General features: G+C 34.3%; 1 protein-coding gene across 6 annotated transcripts in view; it reads right to left on the bottom strand.

Annotated features, from left to right (window-relative positions):
- elB (elbow B) overlaps positions 1–27779 on the bottom strand; it is a 94515-nt gene that overhangs the window by 52981 nt on the left and 13755 nt on the right. The window contains exon 1 of one of the 6 annotated variants that reach the window (XM_070106892.1): positions 9369–9472. The exons of 3 other annotated variants lie outside the window; for them this stretch is intronic. The gene's annotated coding sequence lies outside the window, so the exon portion shown is untranslated. Of the gene's footprint in view, positions 1–3301; positions 4139–9368; positions 9473–11994; positions 12040–27779 lie in introns of those variants that run through there. 2 more of the 6 variants (XR_004979377.2, XR_004979376.2) reach the window with 2 other exon arrangements.

The raw sequence follows: 27779 nt of genomic DNA, 5'->3' as shown, positions 1-27779 counted from the left end.
ACACTTTAAACAACTGTAAATAAAAAACTATTTAAGATATCGGTTTAAAACTTTATTATGTTAACTTTAAAGTATAATCTGAATCTAATCTTTAAAGTATGATCTGATATGATCAGACGTATCTCAATAAGTTTATTAAGAAGATAATAACGAAACCCTCAAAAATGTATATAGGAATAAATGATCAGAGCGACAAACTGAGTCGATTTAGTCATATTCGTCTTCCTGTCTGTCTGTATATATGTAACTTGTCAGTTTTTTACATATCGATGAAATTTTGCACACGTCCTTTTCTCTTTAAGAAGCTGCTCATTTGTCATAACGGTCGGTATCGGACCACTAAAGCATAAAGCTGCCATACAAATTGACGAATCAAATTCGTTATTGTATGGCAATTATTTCATTTAAGAGGGGTATTATAACTTCGGCACGACCGAGTTTAATGCTTTTTTCAATTTTTTTAATTTTATTTCAAATCTAGATAAATAAAACAAAGTCGGGTTAGTAATAACTTAAGGACGACTGAATTGCTTTTGATGATCGCCGATTTATTGAATTCTTCGCCGCTCAAAATAATAGAATAACTATTAAAACACGGGAAAAATTTACTTAAAATAATAAAAAATATTTAAACTATTTCATAAGTCTTCCGAAAAACAATTTTAAAATATGCGAAAGTAGTAATAATTCTACGATTTTGGACTTAGTAATAGAAGTTCTGTTTTTCCTTTTTATTGTATGTTAAGCATATTAGTTAAAATCATGAGTATAGTGTCAATATCGTGCATACTCTTATTTTCTTAGTAGTATAGCTTGCTTTATAATAAAGAATTCTGTTCAGTTGGTTCGATAACTGGATCATGTCTTTTATTATTAGTATATAAGTACTTAAATTTTTCTGAAATACAGATATCGGTTATAACAAGCCACGTGGAATAACATTACCAGCATTCACTTTAGTTAGTGCAACTAAGAGTAAACTATGATTCACATTCACTTAATCTGGCTTTAAGTAAAGTTTTTACATATCTATTTCCTAACAGAAATTCCAGCATTATATAGAATATTTCAATAGAGGTTTACTTTACTTTCTTTGGCATGTCTTTCAACTACATTTCAACTTGCTTGCTGCCCTAACTACCAACAGTAATTTCCTTTTCAAGTGTCAAATTTGTTGGTTTAACTGCAAATTGTACTGCACCACAAGAGGTGCCGCTTAAGGTGCCCCCCAAAAGGTGGCGCTTAGCGAATACAGACATCTTTTAAATACTTATCAGGCCCATCTACTCAGAGCTGTCTATCTGTCTGTCTGTCTATTTATCTATGTTGCATACTCGCTTTTGAATTACACTAGATTTCTTCGTTCCAGCTTTATACCCTACTAAAAAATTGCAATTTACCTTGTGCTTAGGTATAGTATACTATGTATATAGATAACATAAGTAAACGGCAGCCCAGTAGTAAAAATTATAGATTTTCAATTTTGAGAACATTTTTCTTACGGTAGTGTTTGTAAGGCCCCTTTATTCGTCCCAGCCAATTCAAGGCTCTTTATTAATAAAGTTTGGGAATAGCTGGGTTTTCAAAGCGCCAAATCTATTAGGAATATTTTCCTAATTTTTTCAATATTTTTGTCAGTCGTACGTTCGAACTAATTTAAATTGTCTATCGACAGTGGCCTGTCAGAGGGTTCAAAAGGTGTTTGACAGTTAACGATGAAAAAGTCGGAAAGAACAATAATGTCAAACTTGGGATTAAAGAAAAACATTTGAAAGAGTAATATTCGACATGAAACTTTTTAGTAGCTGGGAATATTTTCATAGGATTATTTCTGGTTTGGCAATTTATACACGCATACCTATACCCGCATGATACTTAAATACAATAGAATATCGGGATGAAACCCAAACTTGTTAGGTTAGGTTAGGTGAGATGGCTGAACCCTCAGAACTGCGAGAAAGCCAGACAAAAAACTCCTTTAGTTGAATAGCAGCTAACGGCAAAAATGCCCTGAACTTATTACAAATCTACTTAAGTGTTTTATTTCTATTTCCGTTATTTCACCTAAATGTGTAAAAGTATGAGGTCTGAGGTGTTTTGCCTTGATCTGGCAAAAGCGGGACATTCAAGGATGAAGTGTCGAAATGATTCTGTCTCATGCAGCTGGCATTCTGTAAATCCGTACAATCTTGCTGCATGAATCCCGATTGGACAATGTCCAGTTAGAACTCATACAACCATACTTGTATTACGTTTTATCCTGAGCCAGAAGGAACTTGTGACTGCTGGTAGTTGACCGACGCTTACTAAGCTGATCTGAGACCTTTCCTTCCCAACAGTCCAGTAGTGAACCACAAGAAGCCAACGGAGCTCCTACCCGCACCCATTCCTCAGTTATTGAGACTAAAGTACCCGCCCTAGCAAGCTCATCAGCCTTATAGTTTCGTGCAATACCGTTGTGGGCAAATATCTCGATGCTAAAGATAAGGAGTCTAAACACCCTTTCACTAGTATTGAGTGCACAGTCAGCGAATCAAAGCTAAGACCTAACTCAAACTAGTATTGCCACTCATTTTAGCAGATCTAGGATTTAGCGAGTTTTCGCATGGGTTTATTAATGCTCATACATACTTACTTGCATTTACATGTCTGTCAGTGACTGTATTGCATTAGAAAACACAATAGCTTTCGAGAAGCAGCAAAATTGCCAAAAGATTCTTCACGCCGATAGGTGAGCTAAAGCGAGAAATGTATTACTCAAGGCGAAATGGGTGAGCAAAAGCTAGAAATGTATTACTCAAGGCGAAATGGGTGAGCAGATAGTGGTGTAGCTGCTGTGGCAACGTGAGGAGTGCGATTTGAAATTACAAGTTCAGTATTTGGTGCAAGGTAGCGCCAGCGATGATGAGGCAAGGGTGAAATGTATGTAAGCATGTCCAGGTGCTGTACACCGGAGAACGGCAGTCGGGCCAACACCTTGCAAGGTGTTGCTGTCCATTGATTATACGCCTTAGATAAGCCCGACATGGAAATGAATAGCATTCAAAAGGAAAAGTGCAAGCACAAGTGAGATAAAAACGAGAGTAAAAGAAATGCAGAAAGCAAAGTGAAAAAAGAAATCTGCAACCAAAAAGGAAATAAAGCAGAGGTTGAGCACGGAAGGAAAGCGTCGGTTGCAACGGCAAATATGAAATTTAAATTGCAAATGCGAATTGTATGCATACAAAGAAAAGCCTTAAACACGTGTATGTTATAAAAGCATACTTACACACATACATTTACTATTAACTTCCCCCTGGCAACAAAGTGGCATAGCTTATACGATTGGGAAAACAAGTGGCAACACTGCTGCAGTAGTGCTATCGTAGGAAGTGCGCAGCGTTGTTATGAATGTGTATGGAAAAATCGCTTCAATGGCTCCTCAACACTCGCTTCGCCGCGCTTGTTGTGTTCTATTCGATTGTGTTGTTGCTGTGGCTCGTTGTCTGCTGTTGGTAGTTGACGTTGTCGTTTGCGCGCAAGTAGTGCCGAGGTCGCAAAAGCCCCCACTCCACACGTAAACCCCCTCATTCAATTCTCTGTGCTTGTCCTGCCGCGTCTCTCTTCAGCTTCCCACCTTCCCGTTCCAGCTATTGTTGCAGCGCTTACAAATTGCACTTTTGTTAATGCTACAACCGTATTGCAACGTTGTTGCCATATTACATTGTTGTTATTGTTGGCGCTTGCTTGCTGTTGCCACCAACGCCATTGTTGCCGTCATTGTTATACAGTTTGAAGTGTGTTGCAAATGAAAAGGAAGTTGCAATGCAATTTGCTGCTTTTGCTTTTACATTATTTGTTTTGTATTTCATTCGTTGTTTTTTTTTTTGGTCTTCATTTGTGCATTTGCTTTATTTTTGCCCACCGCCTGTTGTTGTTGTTGCGCTTACAGTTGGCAGCCGCATGTGTGTGCGCTGTTGTGTGGGTGTCAGAGTTGCTCTGCGATAATTTCTACTCTGTGGCATTGAAGTTGAAGTTGAAGTCGGTTTGCAGTGACTTCAAATGTGGTTTTCAACGCATAAATAGCGGAAGTGGGGCGTTAAAAGCAACACATTTATTCCGGCAACATCAAAGGGCACAAAAATTTGCGATTATTTGGCTGTAAATGGGTATATAATAGTACATAAGCACATACAGTTATGTTGAATATATACATTGCAAGTGCTCATATTTACAGTTATACACTTTTATCTGCACTCAAATTTGCAAATGAGTGTGGCGTGTCAAAATGAGCCATAAAAGCTGGTAATTAGAGGAAGTTTTTTATTAAAGATAAGTTGAGGCAACTATGCCACTCATTATGTCATAAAACTCATACGCCATGAAGAAATGAGGAATGAGTAATATCATTATTAATATCGCAATCAGTATTATGTTGAAGCATATGCATTAATAATGGCGCTTTTGAAATTATACGAGACCAGACGATATTTTCATGGTATCTAAGGAAAAAACCCTACCCTGACTAAAGAACAATAATATAATACCAGAATAATAATAAAATAATTTAATTAGATTAACCTTGCTATAAAATGATTATTGTTGTCAGAGGCAGCAAGTTACGTCAAACCCTGAACCCCTCCATAAATCCTTGTATTGAAGTGAAGGCTTTCTTTTCCGAGAAGCTGTTTATGCTATTTATAAGTGGTGTGAGAGTAGCTGGGGGGGTCGAAATATGGCGAATACGATGAGTCAGAACTAGTTCGCTTCGTAATTTATTCAATTTAACCGTACTGAGAGAACGACGATGTTTAAAAAGACGGGAAATTATTTTTTAAAAACGCAAACACAATTTCAAGAAATTTCGCGATATTTTCCGGGGGTCTCCCTTCAAAACGAAAGGCATCATTAAATAAGAAATTCAGTAATCCGGAACACCAGTACTTTTTCCATTGAATGTTATACCAGAGTCATTGCTTAGCAACAGTAGTGTTTTTATACCCAGAACAGTGTATATCATCGTATATTAAGTTTGCCATGAAGTTTGTAACACACAGAAGGAAACGTCGGTGATCTTATAAAGCATATATAGTACAAATGATCAGCGTGATGAGCTGAGTCGATTTAGCCATGTCCGTCTCTCTGTATATGGTTTATGCGATCCACGTATTTTTCTCACCGAGAAGCTGCTCATTTGTCGGAACCGCAGCTATCAGATCAATATAGCATATAGCTGCCATTCAAAGTGACCGCTCAAAATCAAGTTATTGTATAGAACCTTTTTTCATTTATAAAGGGTATATAAAGCTTTCGTGCAATCGAAATAAGTCTTTTTCTTTCTTATCAACAAACAAAGTTCCACAAAAACATAAAAACCAGCTTCGAGGTCTTCAAAAAAATGCCGCTGATGTGAGAACAATAGAATAAAATGTTATGATACAGTTAAGGTTAGTACTCTAAAACAAGAATAGTAGAGGTAGTACGTTTGCGCAATCTCTCGGTAAAACCAAAGACTTTTCAACCTATATAGTATACTAACGACAAACCATCATAAATTCTAATTGGTGGGATCAGAATGTAAAATAATTTGGACACAATAAATTAGTCACAGTTTGGTGAACTAATGGGCACCATAGTAGTCGGGTCTGCTATTTGATTTTGCAGGATGACAAAGAGCTGTGCTTCAGTTTCAATAAACCTAAGCATTTGCTTTTTAAAAAAGTCAGCAATAATCAGTTGAGTTCTTAAATTTGTGTAGTCTCTTTTGTTAAACCCTAACTACAAGATTGCTGCAAATTCTAAGTGAAAATCGTACAGTAAAGTTTACAATTTTTATCACTTTTATGTATTATGGAACTAAGTAATATCTGCAACATACACATAGGTCAGAATGCGAATACCAGTTTGAAAAGTACAATATTACAAATTCATTGTTCGATATTTGATCTAGTTTTTCTCATCGTTTTTACTCTTAAATCGAGTAGCTAGTTGCTTTGGCGACAAGCCTTGTCATGACAGATTATGTTGGGAAGTGACGGAACAAAATATTAAACTTTATAAATTTAAGCAGTAGACATTTGGAACAAATATTTATACACTTTATTACTAAACACGTTAACTCATTAGCTACAAGTATAAGCTCTTTACTAGATTAACATTTATGTCTGTAGCACATTTTACCAACTTTTTAACCCTCCTGCATTTTTTCTTCGCATCGGTCATTGTTTGCGACCCTTGCTCCACCAGCCAATAAAAAAAAAAAAACGAAACACTCTCACAATAGTGTCTTAACCCATCTGAGTGAGCGCCAGCCATAATGGTGCTGCAATAAAACAAATGAGCGCTAATGCCTGACAGTGTGCAATCAACATCAACACAACGCGAGTGCAGTTAAAGCAACAAACAGTTAAAGCTTCGCACATAAGTTGTCATATATGAATGAGTATATATTATAATGGGTTCAAAAGTAGGTAAGTATGTGCAAACAACTGTTTTTATGGCTGTGTGTGTGTGTATGTGTGAACGAGCAGAGTTTATAAATCGCGTGACAATGCAAACAGCAATTCCGTGGCTGGTTGCTGTCAGTTGAGGCATTAAAATCTTGCGCGATTCACACGGACGTGTGCATAGAGCAATACAAAAGTACAATGAAAGTAAAATAATAATAATAATAGTGCTATCAACAACAATCGTGAGTAGTAGCAAAAGTTCAACAATGCGACAATTTTCAGGCAGCTGTTTGCTACGCTACGTTGCATTGGTATTCGTGAGTGTGGCTATGTAGGTCTGCTAGCGCCGAGCACGGCGGCAGGCAACACTGCAGCGGACAGGTCGAGTGACACATGCACTACCAGCCGCCGACATGACATTAAAATATGGCAAGCTGTCATGGTGGCAACTTGTTGGCGGTTCCGAGTGTAATTAAGCAAAAAATAAAATAAAATAAAATGAAATAAGAAAACAACGTGTAAATGAGGAGGATTAAGGAGGGATTCTACAGTGTTTTGAACAAATAAAAAAATTTATAATAAAAACCATAGCATAAGCATGCTAGCCTACGCTACTACTGAAGCGGTATAAAATATTATAGGCTCCAATATTGTAGTCCAGTGTATAGTATAGTACTAGTAGTACTAAATATTTTCAGAACGCAGGAAAAAAAATTTGACAGTTTTAGTTCTAGTAATAATTTTTATTACTCGTGTTTTACCTCACATCAGTCATGTCAAGTTTTTTAAATTTTGTTCATCGATAAGCAAAAGAAAACGGCGGAAACCCTATAAGAATATATATGTAGCCATGTTTATCTATATATGTGTGAAAGATATCGTCATCAAAATCAAGAAAAATATATTGTTATCTTTTCTTATGCTATACAAAATGCACCTGAGAAGAGTTCGAGGACAAATTTTATACCGTTTACGATTTCTATAATTCAAAATTCAAAAAAGCTAATTAAGTGCTTTGTAGAGGTAAACAAGAAGTAAACTTTATAAAATTCCATAGAGAGAAATACAGATATGGAAACAGCATATCCAAATTGGAAGTTCGAAAAATATAAAAATTTTATATTTCGAAAACACATGCCGGAATTTGAAAACTTGTAGCATCTGTCATTTAGGATTAATTAAAATATGTTATGCACTATCGAATCAGTTGATAAAACTTGGATGATGCCCAAATTTTTTATTTTTAGTAACTAACAAACTATATCTAATAATGATAATTGCAATATGCTTAATTTCGAAATTCGAAGTTAAATCTTTCGAATTTTGAGAGTAACTTCGAAAAAAAAGAAATAACTTTCACCTTATGATTCAATCTTTTGAAAAAGTTGTTTTGGTTTAATACCATGGCCGTTGAGGTACAGTGTAGTGACAAACAATATCAAGATAACTGAGGTACTAAGATGATGTCTGTCATGATAAGAACGGTGCAAATATTATTGATGTCGTCAATTTAAATGCCGACAAATCAACGACAATTTTTTTTTATATACGAGTATCCAGGGAAGGTAATTTCAAGACCTCAAATGTGTTTGTAAAAATCTTATACCCATTCTTTGGTGATAAAAGTGTATAGGAAATCCTTTACTTGTCAGATAGAATTTAGACAAAATCCCAAATTAATATTTTACAACAATTTAGCCTGGTGTTGTCATTCATTAAAAACATAAACATATTTTCATTAATTATTTATATAAGATATTAATTTCTGAAATACTTATTTAAATTACTTAGTATAAGAGAAGCGGAAAACCCCAAGCGATAACAAACTAAAACCCAAAAAAAAATATTTAGGCAGCACGAATCTGTTGCTTGTTGTTCAACAGAGTATTACAGAGAAACAAATGGGTTTTTCACGAAACTATTTTGCGATATACACATTTTTTATTTTCCCCAACCGCAAAGTATTTTTTTCGTTTTGTATAGTGTGCCACAAGCGCGCGCCCGACATTTCACGCTTTGCCACTGTCGTTGTCGGCCGCAGCAGCGTTGGCTGATGTCGCGCAGCTGTACATATTATTGTTGTGAGTGACGCGGCGACTGTCTGTGCAAAAAGACTGCAGCGACAAGTGCAAAAATGTGACTTCCGACACCGACGATATTGCGGCGAACGGTAACAAAGGCAAGCCAACAGCAGCAATAATAGCAACAAAAGAATTGTCTTTGGCAACAAAAAGCGCAGCAACGCGCGACAATAGCGGTGGCATGACAGTGACAGCTTGCCGTCACAGAGTTGCAATTGTAAAATCGTACAAATGCTGGCATTGCTGAAGCGTACGGCAAGCGGGGGCGGCCGAGCTGATGGGGCTTATGATGGCTAACTGTATGTATGTATGTATGCATGTGTTTGTTTGTGTGTGTGTATGCGCCAAGCGAGCAGGACGCCGCTCGGTTTAGCGTGAACGACACGGACATGGACATGACAGGCGACAGCAAAAGTATTTTGCAATGCGCATTTAAAACTCTGATTGTCAGGGTCTTGCACTATTTTTCATAGTGTTTTGTCGACAGCATGTTTTTTATTCAACGCGCCAAGAGCGTGAGTGCAGTTGCTGTTCTTTATTTCTTATTTACATATTTATCATGGTGTTGCCACAGTTCAAACAATGCGCTATGTGTAAGTATGTTGGTACTAGGTATTTAGTGCTGTTGTTGTTGGCGCTATTTGTAAGAGACATATTTTATTTATTCAAACTGATGAGCATTTATTTTTAGTTCCTTTTTTGGCTTGAGCCTTTATTGTTACGCCTTCTATATGAGTAAATTTGTTTTTGCTTTGTTATAGAGTTTAGTTGGCAACGCTACGCGTTATCAATGCTGCAAAAGTCGTCTTGAATCTCGTTTAGCTTACTACAGCCTTCAACTCACTTTTGTGCCACTCACCACATTTTATCTCAACTCAATTCATGCCTCATTTCAGCTCAGTTTTAACCACTCGGCCATGTTGTTGTCAGTCCTAGCTTGCATGACCATTTCAGTTTTCTGACATTTGCTCTGATTGTCCTTGTTGACGTTGATATTTTTCTGTCATTGGTGTTGTTGTTGTTGATCTAGTATTTACAATGTTGCGGCATTCCTGAAATTTGTCAGTCTTCCACACCAACATTTTTTTGTTACTCAACGCGCCTCTCTTTCTTTAGAGTACCGTTATTTTTGCTATGCGTCAAATGTTATGTCAGTCGTTTATTGCTTAACATTTGACATGACAGCCAAATGCAGCACTACTGCTTGAGTGAGTGACTAGCCGACGGAATACCTAAGTGACAGACAGACAAGTAAATAGGTAAACATAAAAAAAAATTTAACAAAGATACGATACTACGTACCTTTGTGTTGTAGAAAAAAGTGTAGAAGTAAGTGCGACTTACGTAAGTGTAATATTTTCAGCTGTCATTTTGCAAAATGTCTACACAACTGAGGCGTACCATCGGGGATATATGTATGTATGTATACATATATGGCAAAAGCCACTTCAATACACATTATACCATTCACCTGTTCTACCTGACGTCCATGCCAACGACCTAGCGTCTCTTCAACACCCAAGGCACTGCCAACTTGCCACCACTCAACCCGCAAAATGGCAAAGTGACTGCGCTCATACGACGCACACCCATGACCCGTTGAAAGTGTCAGCCTTATATGACAGCGTACTCATGTCATATCGCACGCTTACAGTTAAATGTCATGGGAATGAGCATAGGGCACCAGCACATTTGCAGTGATTTATATTTTCGCCATTGTTGTTATTGTGTTAGTGTACTCGTCCGTTTGTGCGTTTGAAATTGGAATTGCGTTCGTTCTAAAATGACAATCAGCGTCAAGTTAAATTTGACATAGTAAGTCATTTCACACTTTTGATATGAACCTTATGACAGTTGTGAAAATCAGAGGAAATTGTGTAAAGGTGCGCATTAATGTATATAAATAAATTGAGATAAATATATTTAAGTAAATTTTCTTATGGAATTGCATAGTAGGGGAAGCCAAATTTTTACTTATTTCTTATTTCATGAGTTTATAACGAAATATGTCGAATAATAAACTTTTTTATTACAATATTTATTTAGTAAAAATTTCTAACTTTTTTTTAGCAAACATACGTTTTACAGAAAGAAGATATTATGCTGCAAATGTCCATTTTTAAATAATTATAGTATAGTATAGTCAAAAGCTTCAAACTACTCTTTTCGAGTGTAATCTCTATTCTTAAAAAAATTCTAGGCAAGCTGAAAAGCTCACATCATTTTTAGAAGGTAACTTCAACACAGCTAAGTCCAAATAATAAGTTAAGTATAACGACTCTCAGAAGACACGTAATTTAAATTAAAATTAAATTTAAAATTTTAGGAATACACAGAAAATTTTTTGCGCTAAAAAAAGTTCTAATGCTGCAGTATTTGACGTACAATGACCTACGGTTGAAAATACATCAGAAATTGACAAAATGACGGTGTTTAAAAAAAGTTACATGCTATTAACAAAATTTTTGAATGGTCTTGGCCTGCTTCGATTTTTGATCAGACCCAAAAACTGAAGAACTTAATGCCGAATATGCAGATCAGACTTGATAGTGATCGGCTCATTTGTCTTCGAGTAATCAATCAAGAAAGTTTGAAAAATGTAGTTTAGAGATAAACGCTTTTAAAAATAAGCTGGTGGAGCTAATTGAACTGAGCGACTACACTTTCCAGAGCTGTTGCTCAAAAACTATTCGAGATATCAATTGATTGATTAGTAAATTAATTTTAAAGGTATAACCTATCGAAATGTGATAAAAACCTTGATATTTATTTTATTTAAATTTAAGTTCGGTACGATTGGTTCGAGAGATAGTGACGCAAATTTTCTTATGTAATTTAAGAAAAAAATTCGTAGATGCTTTGGGTAAATTCGTACAAGCCATATGACCTTATTACTGACGAAAACAACAAACAATTCACAAAATTATTTTGGATAATCGTAAAATGAAGTTGATCGAGAGAGCTGACACTCAAAAAATAACAGGAGTACTTGGACATTTAAAGTTCTTTCCAAAATCAAATACCACAATTTACTGTTATGAATAAAACGTTGGCATAATATATATTTTGTACTATGCATTGCTTCCGCGTCCAAGAGAAGGTTGCTGTGAAGAGATTGCCGAAACCGAGGTCTATATTGAAGCAGGAGACGAATCGTACTATAATAATTATAACGAAAATTGAAGAATCGCTATAATCGGAGTATCGTCATAGATAGCTGCTATAATAATTAATTACATCGATTTGTTTCCCTGAAACGTAAGAGTGGCATAGATATATACATAAATTTTTTACCGCTGGCATTTAACTGTGTTTTTATTTAACGTTGTACTTCAGGAAACTGATTGACCGTCAGCTTAATTTAACCATTTTTAGCTGAATAAAAAATAACTTTATTCTAATTTTCACTGCCTAGTCGACGCGCAATAATCTCCGTTTTTATTTCAATTACTTTTAGTTCGAATCTAGGGACGTACATAGCTTACCGGTACAGTTATTTGACCATTTCTTGGTTGTATTGCAAAACTCACCTGAAAAGAAGAGGAAAACGTAGTTAAATTTCTATTAAAGCATTTCTATTAAAGCAAACATAACACATACTAGTTTCTTATATTAAGGCCATCATAATTATCAAAATAAATATATGTATCTTCAAAAAACTGATTGACCACTCTTCAAGTTCAATATTTATTTTCGTACTTTCTAATTCTTAAAGTGATTGGTTGCATTTTTCTAAGCCTTTTTGAAATCATTGAAATTCGAGAGTAAACAAGAAAGTGCACTCAGAAAGTAGTGCTTGGTTTTTTCTTATAGAAATAAACGGTTTTGCCAAATACACAATAACACTAACATAAAATTACTCTAACCACCTTAGTTGCCCTCTCAGAAGTCACAAAGAGAGCAGTTAAGTTCTTAACAAATAATTCAAGGCCTTAATCGACATTTGATATTCACAACTCTTCCGTTTATACATCTTTACCAATCTGTGCTTTAACATTAGGCAATAGAATCAAATATTTGACAAAAGAACAGGGCTTCAAGTCAAGTTATTTTTCGATGATGACGTAGAAACTATAAGCAAATGATGTAAACCGGTAATAGGTAATGAAACTAACATTGCAACAGTTAAAGAAAATTTGGGAAGGCGTGTGCTTTTTTTTTAAATTTTTTTTTTTTTCGGTTCGTCTTAAACATTTCGGGAATTTTTCGTTTGTGTTGCTAGTTCAGTTAGTTATTAGAACCGTACGGTTTTCGATTACCATAATGATTGTGTTCGGAACAAATTGTGCATTATAGAAATGGTATCTAATGGTGTAAAAAGTGTCAAAGAGCACTATATACTAATGTTTCGAAACAAAATTTCGATTCGAGATATTAATTATGCAAAGTTTTGTTTATTCGGTGAAATTTGTGATACAAGCCAAACTTATAGAAACGACAGTCGTTATTAAGCATGCAATGAAAAATACTTTCTCAACCTTATCTTAAATCCATCTCATCTCAAACACACACGAATGCACCATTTGTGGAATAATATCAGAACAGGCACCACAACGTTAGACGACTATTTTGCTCCATAGTTTAACGAATGATTACGAGTAATAAATCTTCAAAAACACAACTGCCAGTTTTGAATAGAGTTGATAACTCATCGCTTAATCTCTGTATTTATTTTCATAATATTTTAACTGCTCATAAATTGGAAATTCCCCCCGCACTTCATAGCTGCTGGCATGTGCCATAAATCATGCCCACACAAATTCATTATTAATACTTGTTTCTTTGTATCAATGCTAATTTAAAGATTGTGTCTATATTAAAAACTAACCTTTTGACAGATTTTACCAAAAATAAACAGGCACACACATAATAACGATTCATAGACGCCAAGCGTTGGTAGCGCAAAATTTATTGCGACAAAATTAGCTTTTACAAAAACCACCAAAACCACAAAAATGATAAATATAAAATACAGACCAAATGGCAAAATAATATTGCAAATACCATATATTAAACTGTCACAAGTATGCGCATAAATACATATACATATGTATACAAATATATTATAACCACGGCTAATCAAAAATGAAAGTACGCTTCACACACACACATACAGGCGTATTTATATGAATAATTTTGTGCGCGCTGCGCGCAGCTCTCCTGACCCGTCAGCCATATTTCATAATAAAAATGTATACTTAAGTGTGCTATAAAATGCTTTAAAGCAGCCATAAATTTAACGATCAATTTCATTAATAAGCGGGCAATAAATTAAAAACGCACCAACGGGCATGAAGCGGCAGAAAAAACAACAAAATGTATTAAATGAATTCAAAACAAAATAATAATAACGTGTACAAGTCAGCGCGATCGTCAATGCTAAGTTGGGCGCGAAAAAATGGCAAAGGCGATCAAGCGTTCGAGCCAGCAAGCGATCGGTGGAGCGTATGTGTGTGTGTGTGTGTATGCGCGCGCTGTAATGTATTCCTTCGCCAGTGAGGGCAAATTCATTTCATTTGGAAAGCATTTATATTAATAATTTTTGCATATATAAAAAAAAGCGAAATTGAAAAAATAAAAACACTTAGCAATAATAATAAAAATATCAAATAAAGATACAAAAAAAAAAAAATTTAATTGTGGCGAAAAATTAATGGGTGAAATTCAATGAATTCATTTTGCATGCACGTGCGGCATAACAGCACAATAATCATAACAATTTGTACAACAACGACAACAATAACGCGCGGCTAGTGGTTATGGGCACCGCCTAAACAATAACAACAACAAACAAGAGTCAGCAACCAATTGCCCAACTGGCGTTCGCTGACAAACCGACAAATATGTCAAAGTATTGGATAAATGCGACGCTAAAAGGCACGCACGAAATGCAAAGTACCAACAACATATATGTATGTACTCGTATGTGTGAGAGTTTGTGCAGCAGCTCGCTAAATCAGGCGTGGGGAGCCTACAAACACACCATATATATGTATATATACAAGTAGTATAATATATATCGATCGCATATGGAAATCACGTATTGGTGACCACACCAACAACAATTCTCATGCAACCCACGAAAAGTTGCGAACACTGGCGCTGCCTTTGATGAAAGGTGGCGATGCGGCAAGTGGCAGTAAATCGAAAGCGGCGCAGCACCCAGCTGCTTGTGTTGAAAAATCAACACAACTCAGAAATCATACACAGTTACCAACATACATATCGTTTATATAGTTGTAACGCGAAATTCCGATATCAAAACGAACACTCCTCAACAATAATCGATAACAAATTAGCCCATAAATTATATGCGGGTAATAAGCGTTGTGCGCGTTTTTATGCATGTGCTCGTATACACACATATAACTACTTGTATATATGTACACGCGTCTAGCTTAGTTCGCTTGCTGTCTTTTCGTAAGCGTGTGTGCGTATGTGAGTCGTTGAAATTTTTTGAAAAATGGCAAAAATACCATGCAATCAAAATCAAAACAAATTTATGAATACAACGGGAATATATTAGCCGTAATATACGATCAAGCGAATCACAATTTTACAGTGCGCCACAAAAAGTGTTAGTTTCAAAATCACTGACATTTTTAAATCTTTTAAAAGAATATACATTATTTCGACAAATCGTTATCTTTCCAGTGGTATAAAATAGCGTTATCTTTTTAGGGTTAAGTATATGCTTTAATTCCGTATGGCAAACGGTTAAAATTGGAAAGTATCATTGAAAAGTATAGCATTTAGATAAATACTTAGTTTCGATATCCCGACTACGCCAGTTTTGCTTCCACATTCGCGTTTACCGAACTACTTTTTATACAGCACGAAGGAGTAAATATGGTATCACATGCGTTATTTCTAGATTAAATCAAGATGTACGTAAAAATTTGAATACAAGTTGGACATTGCACTGCACTCTTCTGTTATAGGTCGAATTGGTTGGTTTCCACGTTCAAAATATCCGCTACAGCAGGTTTGTGTTAGGTTCAAAGCACTTTGTTATTGCATGAGAGTATCTTGAATCATTCGTATGAGTTTTTGGTATCGCAAGGAACCTGTCTCATAAACTTGACCCATCCTAACAAAAAAGTTACAGAAGTTGTCTTCGATTCACCAAGTGTCAGTGAGTAGAAATTGGAACAAACCATACCAGCTGATCGATCAGATTGGCAGCACTTACCGTGCAACTCTGAACTCTCATGTTATCTAACGAATGCGCAATTATGCTGCGATTCTCGCCTTGGTGTAGAAACTTTACTTTCCGCCAAAAATCACATGTTATTACAAGTATTATTATTTTATTGACTTGGAGCAGTGGCATGGCAATCTTTTATGGAAAATTATATATTAATTCAAGTTATAAGTTATTAAATCTATAAGCAATAACTTTTTTGTTGAATAACATAATTTTGAAAGTTATTATTTATCTGCATATTCTTTCGCATCGAATTCAACTCACTAAATTTGCTTATTGCTTGAATTAATTTAAGATTTGACGAAATCGGCACCATAATGACACGGAAAATTTAAAAAACAAATTAAATTTCCAAGTAAATAATGAATTGCTTTGTTACTCCATTATTTCTTTTTGATTAAAGTCATAAAGAGCAGTCAGCTGCTTATTTTTATAAATCTATTTAACTTTAGTTTCATATTTTTTGCAAAGCACTGTATGTAAACCTACTATAGCTACTAGATGTCTGTTGTTGTGTTAGTTGTTGTAAGGTGTAATAAAATATAAAATTTAACCTCGTTGTCAGTGTTCAAAGCAACAACAAAAAGAAATTAATGTTGTAGTTTAAATTTTTTTACAACTGTTTTGTGGGGTAAATGTGATAAAAATGAAAAATTAATAAACTGTTGAAATGGCGCACAAACGGAATAATAAATTAGACTTGCAATAGAAAGGCGAAATAATTGGATTACACACATAAAAGTGAGTGCAAACATGCGCCAACATATTGCACTTATATATTTACATTTGAATAAATACCCAGCCTTCAAATGAACAAGTTGCAAACTACTTTACAACTAGTATTAATCACAGGTCAAACTAATTAGTCAACTGCCTTGGTTTAATATAAGAAACTTGTAGTTTGTAGTTGTTGATGTCCTATGGTATGTGAATTATTGGATTTTAGTCAGGAATCAGTTTCACCAGTTTTTATAATTAAAAATGGATATATGAGTAAAACTATGCGTTTCTCTTGTTAGCATTTTGTTTATTTATGATATTTTTCTGGAGCAACTTTTCAACTCATACTTTTTTGAATGATTCGATTGAGAACCCTAATTTTCCGTTTTCGTTCTTGACTTCGTTCCATTCTGCTTAGACGACAATAATGTCAAGTACAAACAACAGAATATTAACCTAAAGAAATTAACAATTGTATAAAAAATTTACTGGCAATAAATATATGCTTTATTTTGAATCACAAACGGCATTCTAATATCACAAATAGTATTCATTTCACGCATCTGTGCAAAATGCTTTTCACCTTAATTCCCAAACGACTCGAATAAGCAAAACTGCCCCAAAGCATCTCCATCAAACTATGACTGGGATGCGCCATTAAGTTTTTCATACATTTTCTTGTTAATTTGATGAGTGACTGCAGTTATTTGTTGAATTTGCACAGGAAACGATTTACTAAATCTTTGGAAACCCTGCTTAAGAGCAGTTTCAGGAGAAGCAGAATCAAATATAAGAGAACAGATGCAACTTAAAATAACACAAGACTTAGGTGGTGTTTTTGTTTTTTTAACAAACGAAATTTCTATGTTTTTTTTTTCTTTCAGAAAATACCAAAGTTAATTTACTCAAGAATATGTAGATCTATCAAGCATACACTGAAATAGTCAGGCATGCTAGTAAAGCAAGTCACGTGACCTTTTCATCGATTTACGATATAGTAGAAATAAGAAGGCTGGATAAATTTTCCAGCCTTCTTCATTCGTCAAGTAATTCCTTCCACTTACTTTTTTATTTTTTATTTGTATATCTATGTCGCTTCAAAAATTAATTTCTGTCCGCTTATACTTCTTTTCAACTTATATTTCTTTAATTTTATTTGCTTTTTGTTAGGTCGTTCAGCGCAATGACCATTTATTTAACTCGTCACCTGCTGTTCGAGTATTTATGACCCCTACCGTGCTAAATAGCTACGCTGCTGTGAAATCGGCGACTGGCCTTATATCCGAGCAGCACTAGACGAAGAAGGCTCAACTCTGATTGCGATAGCTTTAAACTCTTTGACTTGTTTAATTAATTTTTTTTTAACTTATTATTAACTTATATTGTACTAGAATTTATAACAGAGAATATTATAGCGCTCTTCAAGCTTTAAATGATCACCAAGCGGTTAGCGAATCATATGAAAATCTTTGCATGATATTTCTTGTCGAGAATCGATCACTACGAAAAACTGTGTTAGTTGAAAGTTGCCGTGAGACTCTTTGACTTGTTTACTTAATTTTTTTTAACTGATTATGAACTTACGTTGTACTAGAATTTATAACAGAGAATATTATAGCGCTCTTCAAGCTTTAAATGATCACCAAGCGGTTAGCGAATCATATGAAAATCTTTGCATGATATTTCTTGTCGAGAATCGATCACTACGAAAAACTGTGTTAGTTGAAAGTTGCCATGAGACCTAGTTACTGCTGAATTATTGGTATGTCATAAACTATCTGTGTGAACGAAGTCAATTCTGCTTTATCAGACACTTGAGATTTCAGAATATTACTAAATTCGTATGTTATTTTGCACTTGATTTATGAGTATGTCATTAATTTACTACTTGTATTAAAAGGTGAGAGTTATGACTCAATACAGTATTTCTACGAAATATATGAGTATGGATGTAAATAAAAATACGAGGGATTGGGGAATAAAATGTACGATCTCAATTCATATCAGAAACAAGCAGGAAAAGCTGCGGTAAAGCACAATGATCTGAAAGGCTCACTATTTCGTTGATTCAGCTATAATTTTTATACTTTGCCCTTACTAAATGTTTATACCTTTATATAAGACTTCAGAGGTGAGGTGTGCTAGTCAAATAAAAAGCAGTGTACCACATCTATGAGAGGGGCCACAAAGATTTAATGCATGTATTAATAGGACCTCACTCTCATAAGGGACTGACAATTAGTAGCTCATAAGATATTGAATATCGAAAATTTGAGTATTTTGAAAAGCCTGATTAAAATAAAAATCACGTTTTAATGAAACTATATGTTTGTTGATAAAATGTTCATTATACCGTTAACCAACGACGGAAATATCAAAAAATCTAAGACATGATTTTAGATTTCTGAAGGTAAGCGAGCTAGCTGACACTGTGGAATCATGAAAGGAACGTTTTGGACATAATGTTCATGAATAATGAGACAGGCGAAAGGTTTGGGAAAAATAAGTGCCACGCGAGCTCATTAACGATCGTTTCCTGTCCACAGACATGAGAAGAGAAGTCGCTTGAAAGAAATCGCCGAAACTCAGGAATAATTTAAAGAAAAGACTTATTTATTGTACATAATTATTTTACATAAAAAATTTATTATAAATATTTTACCGTTAATCCTGTAATACATATGCAACAAATGATAATTATTTATAAATTTTTTTAATAAATCTATAATATTTTTCAGCAATTTTGCATTTTTTTAACTTTCCTTCATTTCCTTTCCTCGAAATACATTCATTTCGAATATTTGAAAAATTACCCGACACGACATTAATTTATGGCTCTGTTTGTCATGGCTTTTGCAGTCGTTATGTTTCTGTGAGTGGTCTTCGTGTTGTCAGTTGTACTGTTTCATGTTATTTATGTGCAACTATTTTTGTCGTTAAGTGTTATTGTCTTTAAATGGTTGCGTGTTGCTTGTAAAATTTGTTGTGATTTGACTAATGTTCGGATGTCTAGTCTATTTGTTTTAGCGCTATCGCTGCCACTAATTGTATGTATAGTATGTATATGGGCATGGAAAACCTAATAGTTTCAACCCTGTGATGAATGCGAGAAAGTGTGGTGAATATTTTAGCAAAATTGTTTAACTGTAATTATTATTATAGTTTAGATTTATGGTTTGGTAAGAAATCAAAGAGTGGTTAATAAATTTGAGTTTTTACTTAGAATACAAATAGGGTTTGGCAAATAACTGTTGTACTAAGATAAGATACATGTACTATAGATATGTTTGTAATATTTTTTCATCATAAAATAAAGCGTAATCGTTTATTTTTCGAAAAAATTCCAAAATATACAATAATAAACATTTATCGTTTGAAAGCTTTTGCCAACTTCCCGGCTACTAGTAAATCTCAAAGAAACAGTTGAACCGAGGAAATTTTTTTTAAATATTTTGTCGTACTTCTTTAATATCTTACTTAATCCTAAAAAGTTGCTTTTGTTTTTGCTGTCAACATGAAATTTCACATAATCCATACATATTTTCACATAAATAACTTGGAACAAGCAAAGTTAGATTACGAGCTTTTTTATAATACCCCGCACACAAAATCACCTAAATCTCATCTTACGTCATTTTATAGCCGGTTCTTAAAAGCGTAAAGTACTAAAATATGCGCGACAAAACTGTTCACATATCTAACGAAATCAAAGCAGCTGTTTTCTAGCCCATCACGCCGCCAGCAACAACGCAGACAATAAATAAAGTTGCTTGTGTTTGTATCGGATTATATGCTGGTTTAGTTAAGTTTCGTTTTTTGAAAAATATATTTATTCTTTTGCCTACATAAATGTTGTCGCCTTTAAAATAGTTCCCATTCCATATACTGCACTTATGCAAGCGCTTCTTCTAATCGTCGAAATACTTCTTAAGCTTGATTTTTGGGATAGTCTCTTTCAGCGATTTCCATCTAACTTGTAAAACGACGAGGATCTCTTTACTTTTAGAAATAGGAAAAAGTCACACGGAGTCATGTCTGGCGAATATGACGGCTGGGACATCGTTACAGTATTGTTTTTGGCCAGAAGTTCACTAATTTTTTGGCAATAGAACAACGCTCAGTTTAAATCTAGTAGAGCAGTGGCGAAACGAACGGTTAATCTTTCAAGCGAGAGTCTTTATTGTCTAATTGCTTATTTGACATATCATTAAACAAATTCCAGAAGCAATATTACCTTCCTCATATCTAAGAATATTTTGTTGTTTATTCCCTGAAATTATTTAAATCTGCTCCGGCGTGCTTACAAACAACAACCAGCGAAGTTGTAAGCTTCAAAAAACATACTGACTAGTATTACCTGTACTCAATTCTCAAGCGCTTCGTCGGTGGGTAGTGGTAAGCACCCACACACATGCAGAAGTTCAGGGCTATAACTCTTTGTTGCCATTGTTAAAGTGAAATATTAAAATTTAGAATCTTCTGCCGCTGCCAGCGAAACGTAACCGAAAAGAATATTAATATTAATATGTGGAAAAGAGGAGAAGTACGAGTAGCTACTGCACACTTAAACTAACAATAACTCGCAATTCGCCAAAAAAAAAAAAATTAAAGAAACATAAAAACGTGGCAGCGCCAGCTAACCGAGTAGCACTTGCACACACACACACACACAGACAGACAGCGGCTAAACAACAAACAAATGCGTTATTTACGATGCTGAATGTTGTAAATCATAAAGTAATAACAGCAACGCCGTGAACAACGAGCGAAAAGCAATTCCATTGTTTATATGCTGGCGCACATTCATACACATTTAAAATTTTTGCAAAAAGCAAAGAAAATGGCATAAACGGAAAAAGTAAAAGAGGAAAAATACATACGTATGCATTTAGGTACATCGAGATATGCAGGTCATGCATAAATTATGAGCTTAGCCGCAAATCTATAAAGACCGGTCTATACCATATTTTTTTTCTTTTCTTTTTTAAAACCCTCCTTTGGGGATTTTATTTTATAGCAATCTAGTAAATTAATACTAATAAAATATTTGTTTCTGACTTAAATGTATACGGTTTTAAAATTACAAAATGCTTATCCTATGATATTCATTTCAGATGTATAAACTTATATATATACCTATATGTCACTATTTTAGCGAGACCTGAAAAATGATTGTTTTATTTAATAGTTAAATTTTTTTTTTTTTTTACACAAGTTCGAAAGGTTTTACTCGCTTTAATCTTCTGGTAAGGCCATCATTATTAAGAAGCTGGAGAGCCTCAATGTTGATATGTTGTTGAAGTCGTTGTTCATGACTTAGAGCTACTTTTTGATGACGGTGTCAACAGTTTCTACATTAAGATTCATATGCAAGTTGTCATTACGAATGTACCAGGGTGCATTAACAATACCACGAAGTACTTTGTTTTGAAATCTTTGGATAATTAATCTGTTCCTTTGACTGGTACAGCCCCAGAGTTGAACACCATAAGTCCAGATCGGTTTAAGGACTTGTTGATACAAGAGTAGCTTGTTGTATATTGACAAGGCATATCTGCCTAATAGCCAGTACCTTTTTCTGTACTTAAGTTTTAATTCTTCTTGTTTTTTTTTTACATGTGTTTTCCACCTAAGTTTAGTATCAAGGGTCATACCAAGATATTTTGCTGTATTCTCATACTCAACTATTTTTTGGTTCATAAATATTGGTTTGTGCTGTATACGTTTATTGGTGAAATCGATATGCACTGATTTGGTTTCATTCAGCTTAATGCGCCAAGTAGTTGTCCAGCGTTGTGCTTCTGCAATAGCTTTTTGTAATTTTTCTGTTGACTCAATATTATTGTCGCCAACGGGTAAAATTGCAGTATCATCAGCAAACGTAGCAACAATATTTTCGTTAAATGTTTATAGGTCACTAGTATATAAGAGATAAAAAACTGGTTCCAATACACTACCTTGCGGAACTCCCGCTTGGATTTTTTTTAGAGCAGAAAAAGCGTCCTCTTGTTTGATTCTGAAATAGCGTTCTGATATATATGATTTCAGAATTTTCGCGAATTGTGTTGGAAGAAACATTTTATGATTATAGTTTAATCCTGCATGCCAAACTTTATCGAAAGCTTGTGCTACATCAAGGAATATTGCTGAGCACACTTTTTTTTCTTCTAATGTTTTTTCAGTTGTATCAGTTATTCGATGAACCTGATCAATCATAGAGTGTTGATTCCGAAAACCAAATTGATGATTTGGAATAAGATTTTTCTCATCAATTATTGGTTTTAATATTTTCAATAAAAGTTTTTCAAACAATTTGGACTATATATATACTCTATATAAATGTATATGATTATACACCATATATATGTATGTATTTAAGAATACCAGATGAAACGGAAATGCGATTAAATTAGGCGCGTGGCTTTCAAAGAAAAAAAAATTTTAGAAAATTAAAATTTTTTACTTCGCTTACTAGAGGTGAATAGTCATCTACATATTGTATTTATTTATTTGTTTTTATACCCTGTACAGGGCACTAAACTTTATTTGTCATATGCTAAATCTGATCCACCACTAGTAAAATCGTATCCCATATTTAGAAAGAATACCTTGAAGTCAATTAAAATTGTTTAGGCAAATATTTTATTTGTTAAAAACTGATAGGTTAGGTTAGGTGAGTCTGGTAGGCTACTGTGTGACGAAAAGATCAGTTTTGGTTCTTTGCGATTCCAGATTAACTTCAGTTATGAGGATCATGAGGAGTAGTCATTCTTTAGGATGCCTGCGCTTGACGCGAATTTTAATAGACACTGTGGCCCCACTATCGATACATCTTCCAGTGTCTCATACCATGGTCCCCCAAATGCTTAACGCGTAGCCTTGTCAATGTGGGACAAATGTATTAAATGCTCCAGAAATATCCAGAGATACTCCCAGAGCGTATTCCTTATATTCCACAACTTTTTCGATTTTGAATACTAGTGTATGGAGTGCAGTCTCTACGAAGCAGCCTTTAGTATATGCATATTGCGCTTTGGACAAGCTTCCAGGAGGCGCTGCGTTCCTGATATGCCCATCGAAGATTTTCTCTAATATTTTCGACAGGAAGGAAAGTGCACACTGACTCTGATAATCTACTCTCAAATAATTATGAACAAAACCAAAAGCTGGTGAACTAGTTTTCACGGCCTGAGATGCGCTAATCAACTTTCGAAAGGCCCAGAAATATTCCACACCGTTAACAAAAAAAAAATTCCAGAGTTTGTCTAACGTTCGTTAGCCCTATAAATCATATCAAATAATTTTAACTAAATGTTTTGAAGCCAGCGGTGATCATTATTTTGAACACATTATACTGATGTCATAATTGATTAAATAATTAAGTTCTTGAGATTAACAATGGTAGCTATTAGGATTGGTTAATAGTTTTGATACACTTAATATACTTTTTACGAAAAGATTACACAATATATTTATTATATTCAAGATAAATTTACTGTTCCCCATATGTGATGAATTTATTTGTATCGATTATTATTAGTATATTATTATAAGATTATGATCGTGCTAAAAATATTTAAATAACAAAGCGCAGTCAGCAGCTTTACTCATAATGTTCTATCAACATTCAAAAGATTCTTAAGAGACTTAAATTGTAATTTTCGTGCCTCCATAAGCTTAGACAGCTGTTTCTATTAAGAAAAATAAAATATTAGTATATTTCAAATATAAATATATAAATTAATCATGATTTAAATATGAATGGCATTAAGTTGTCACTACAGCTATTACAAATCTTTCACTCAAAGTCATTGTACGAATATCATAAAAAGTGGCCTCAACACATTGCTGCCGTCATGAGAAACGGCGAAATAAAATGAATGCTAAATCATATCAAAGCGAAAAAAATATGCAATTAACCTTAATTTTTTAATATGCAAAACTTTTTGTCGCTACTCGGTGAAACAAAACGCAAATAAAAAACGTATTAATAATAAATACTAAAAGTTAAAAAAAATATCCTACCTACATGGTGAGCTGGCGTGTTTTAAATGATTTATGATGTCTGTGAATAATTAATTTTAATAAAAATCAAATAAACTAGACTTGACAGCTGTCAGTGTCATCATTTGTTTGCGCATTGCAATGCTAAAACGCGCACACCGAAAATCGCGGGCAAAGCAGATAAAGACGAGTGAGCGTACGAACGAGCGAACGGACCTGGTACCATATAACACAAGTTACGCTATATAAAACAACAACAACAACGGTATTATTAAACTGCTAATGTATAGTACATGACAGCCGAGTGCCTACAACAAAAGCAATGGTCGGCAGAAATCATCATCAACGCGCCGTTAAATTACAGCTTGTTGATAATTTGCTGTCAAAAAGCGTATGAAAAATTGGACGGACGAGTACCAGCTGGCCACAAAGTATTCGTATTTATTATAATTTTTAAGTCGTCAAAGAAAAAACATGTAAAAGACATAACACAAATAAATTGTTATAGAATGGTACAAAAAGAATAAGCGCGACGCAGAAATTAATTTCAATTTTTAAAAATTCATTTGAAAGCGTTGAAAAAGCAGTAAGTAATGAAGAACGAAAATAATGCTAATTGACAGACAGCTTAAATAGCTGGGCCAGCGAGTCAATAAAAGACAAACACACAACAATTACGCACGCCATGACAGTAAAAGCTACAACAATACGGACTCATGTGAGCATGCAAAGTGCAAATGTCAGCTGACTGCAGGAATCATTAATATAATTAAAACTGTCAGTTTAATATCAGAGCAAATTTTTTTTGAATTGCATGCAATTTTGAACTGCGAGGCAATAAAAAGGAAACACCAACTTTTTAATGGATTAGCTACGCCTATTTGTTGTAAAATAATAAATTGAAGGTTTTAGGTTAAACCCTTCTAAATAAACTTGCTCAAAAATCATGTAAATGAGTGAAAAATTAAAAGAAATGGAATTCGAAATTTATTTATATAAATACTTTTTATTTTCAAAGGAAAAAAATAAGAAATGGCTGTAACCGAACATTTCATACTCTTGATCGTTTAGATCAAAGATCAAAGTTGAGGAAAATTTTTTTCGAGCTGCATTATACCTGACAAGTTGACCTGTTTTTGTCTGATTTCGCACTGTAATGTAGGAATGTCAGGATAATATTACCTACCGAGATTGTTTGAAATCGGTCGAGTAAGTCCTGAGATATGTGATATCATTTTAAGGTGGGGGTGCCATGTCCATCGTACAATTTTGACACTGGCACCTATAAAGCGCTCTTGTACCATATCATCATGCCCATACGGATCACATGTGATGCCACTAAGTTGTGATCTGTGACTAGGTCAACCATCGTCCCGCAGACTTTTCGATACCATGTGAGTAGAAACCTTACGTGTTTTCCCTCCGTTCACATGCACATGATTTTGGCGATCCTGCATGCTCCTAATTTTTTTCTGACTTAACATAACTTCATTGATGACATCATTAAACGCTATGCCAATGATGGACAAAAAGTTCAACTTACTTTGTTAAATTGTAGTGCAATAATAATGTCACCTCTGAGAAGTACAAAGCAATAACAATGACAGAGCGGGAGGGCTGTGTTCAGAGATTGAATTAAGCCCGTTAGTCAATCTTTCAGGGTCTCAACTTTCAGCAAACTTTGACTTACTTTCTTTCGCCAATGAATAGTCCAAACAGCACGACTAAAAAGTTAAATCCTGCTAATTCTTTTTATTCGTGATTTTATGTCATGATCATAGTAAATCATAGAGTAAATAAACTCATTAAAAATACATAAACGTTATAAAAACATCTATCGTCTTTTATGTCACAATATACTTTTATAATAACACAATAACATATATTATCATCCGCTATTCCAGCTCTTTCCAAAATCGATGCTACGTCACTCAAGTACATACGTAAAAATAATCATAAATAATAGCTTTCGAAAGTGCACCATTCTCTGCGATAGTAATTATTATATCATAAGAAAGCACACAAAACGATAAGAAATATATGTAGGTAAGCTGACAGCTGTGAGAGGTCTCACGAAAACATTGAATATCTATCACCAACTATTAATTAATACCACACAATGAATGTGTCATGAACACCTTTTCGCCTTCTTTGTTGTTCAGCGTGGTTTTTTTGGTTTCGTCTACTTTGAATCTACACATAACATATAATGCCTAATTTACACATTTCGTTTCGTTACAACATACATATGTGGGGTTTGCGCGGACTCTGATGCGTGATTTCCGATTGCTTAGATTATTTGTTGCTAGTGATCGGTCTCTTTGTATATCAACTAAGTTTTTATTAATGTTGCCTGTGAAATGATGAGGCTGAACGCAAGCGATACGTAAGCAAATTACACCTCAACTCAAACAATTGTTGTTGTAATTTTTATTGATTTGTGACAGATAAAATCGGTGGATTGGATATTAGGCTCTCCCGATATCCATTTGGTACAGAACTTTTCTGCATCCAAATAGTTATAAATAATATATCAAACAAGTGCGTTTATATATTTCTAGAACGTCCGCTATCATGAGAATATTTCGTCTTTTGAAGGTTAAGTCTAACTATTGTACAAAACATATTTATGTATTATGTGTTATTGGTGTCCTCTTGTTGATGTAAAGCTTAACCGTACGAATTAAGCTAACAAATTTTATATAATTTAAGATACCATTTTTATTTTTATTTATTTTAGACAAAGAAATTTTCTTTGACCTTTAAAAATTTTGAACTAAAGTACCTCACTATATTAGGGAATATGCTGCTCCATGAGCTTTAGTGGCTGAAAAAGTCCAATATTTCTTAAGTTAACTATTTTATAGACACTGTATTGTACATACATACATTTTTAAAACTAATTTTAAGTACCATAGTCTGATTAAAAATATTTATGATTTATTTTTTGACATCCTTCCAACTTAAGGAAGTCGTATACTTTCGCGTTAAAAAAAAAATCGATTTTTCCGAAACATGCCTAATGAAAAATTTGCTCGAAAGCACATTGGTTTATGAGATATTGAGCCTTGAACTCACTATTCACGTCACTTAGTCAAGCGTGGTATCATAACCATTTTAATAGCAGATCGCACTCTATGTTCACGTGACTCAATCGGCTTTTGACGCGTTTTCCCAAAAGTAGTGAGTTTTTGACAAGTTTCTGACAAAACTATAGAACATATCGCTTTGCTTAAACACGAGCTTTCTTGGAAAACAATTTTGATTTTTTACAGTTTTTTTTAGCTTGGTGGTCATAGTCAAAAATGCACTTATTTAAAACCCTGCTAATTTGTCAGA

Source organism: Bactrocera oleae, chromosome 3 (assembly GCF_042242935.1).
Source record: "Bactrocera oleae isolate idBacOlea1 chromosome 3, idBacOlea1, whole genome shotgun sequence".
Taxonomy (NCBI): Eukaryota; Metazoa; Arthropoda; class Insecta; order Diptera; family Tephritidae; genus Bactrocera; species Bactrocera oleae.
Note: the sequence above shows the minus strand (reverse complement) of the source record. Positions and strands in the feature narration are given on the sequence as shown.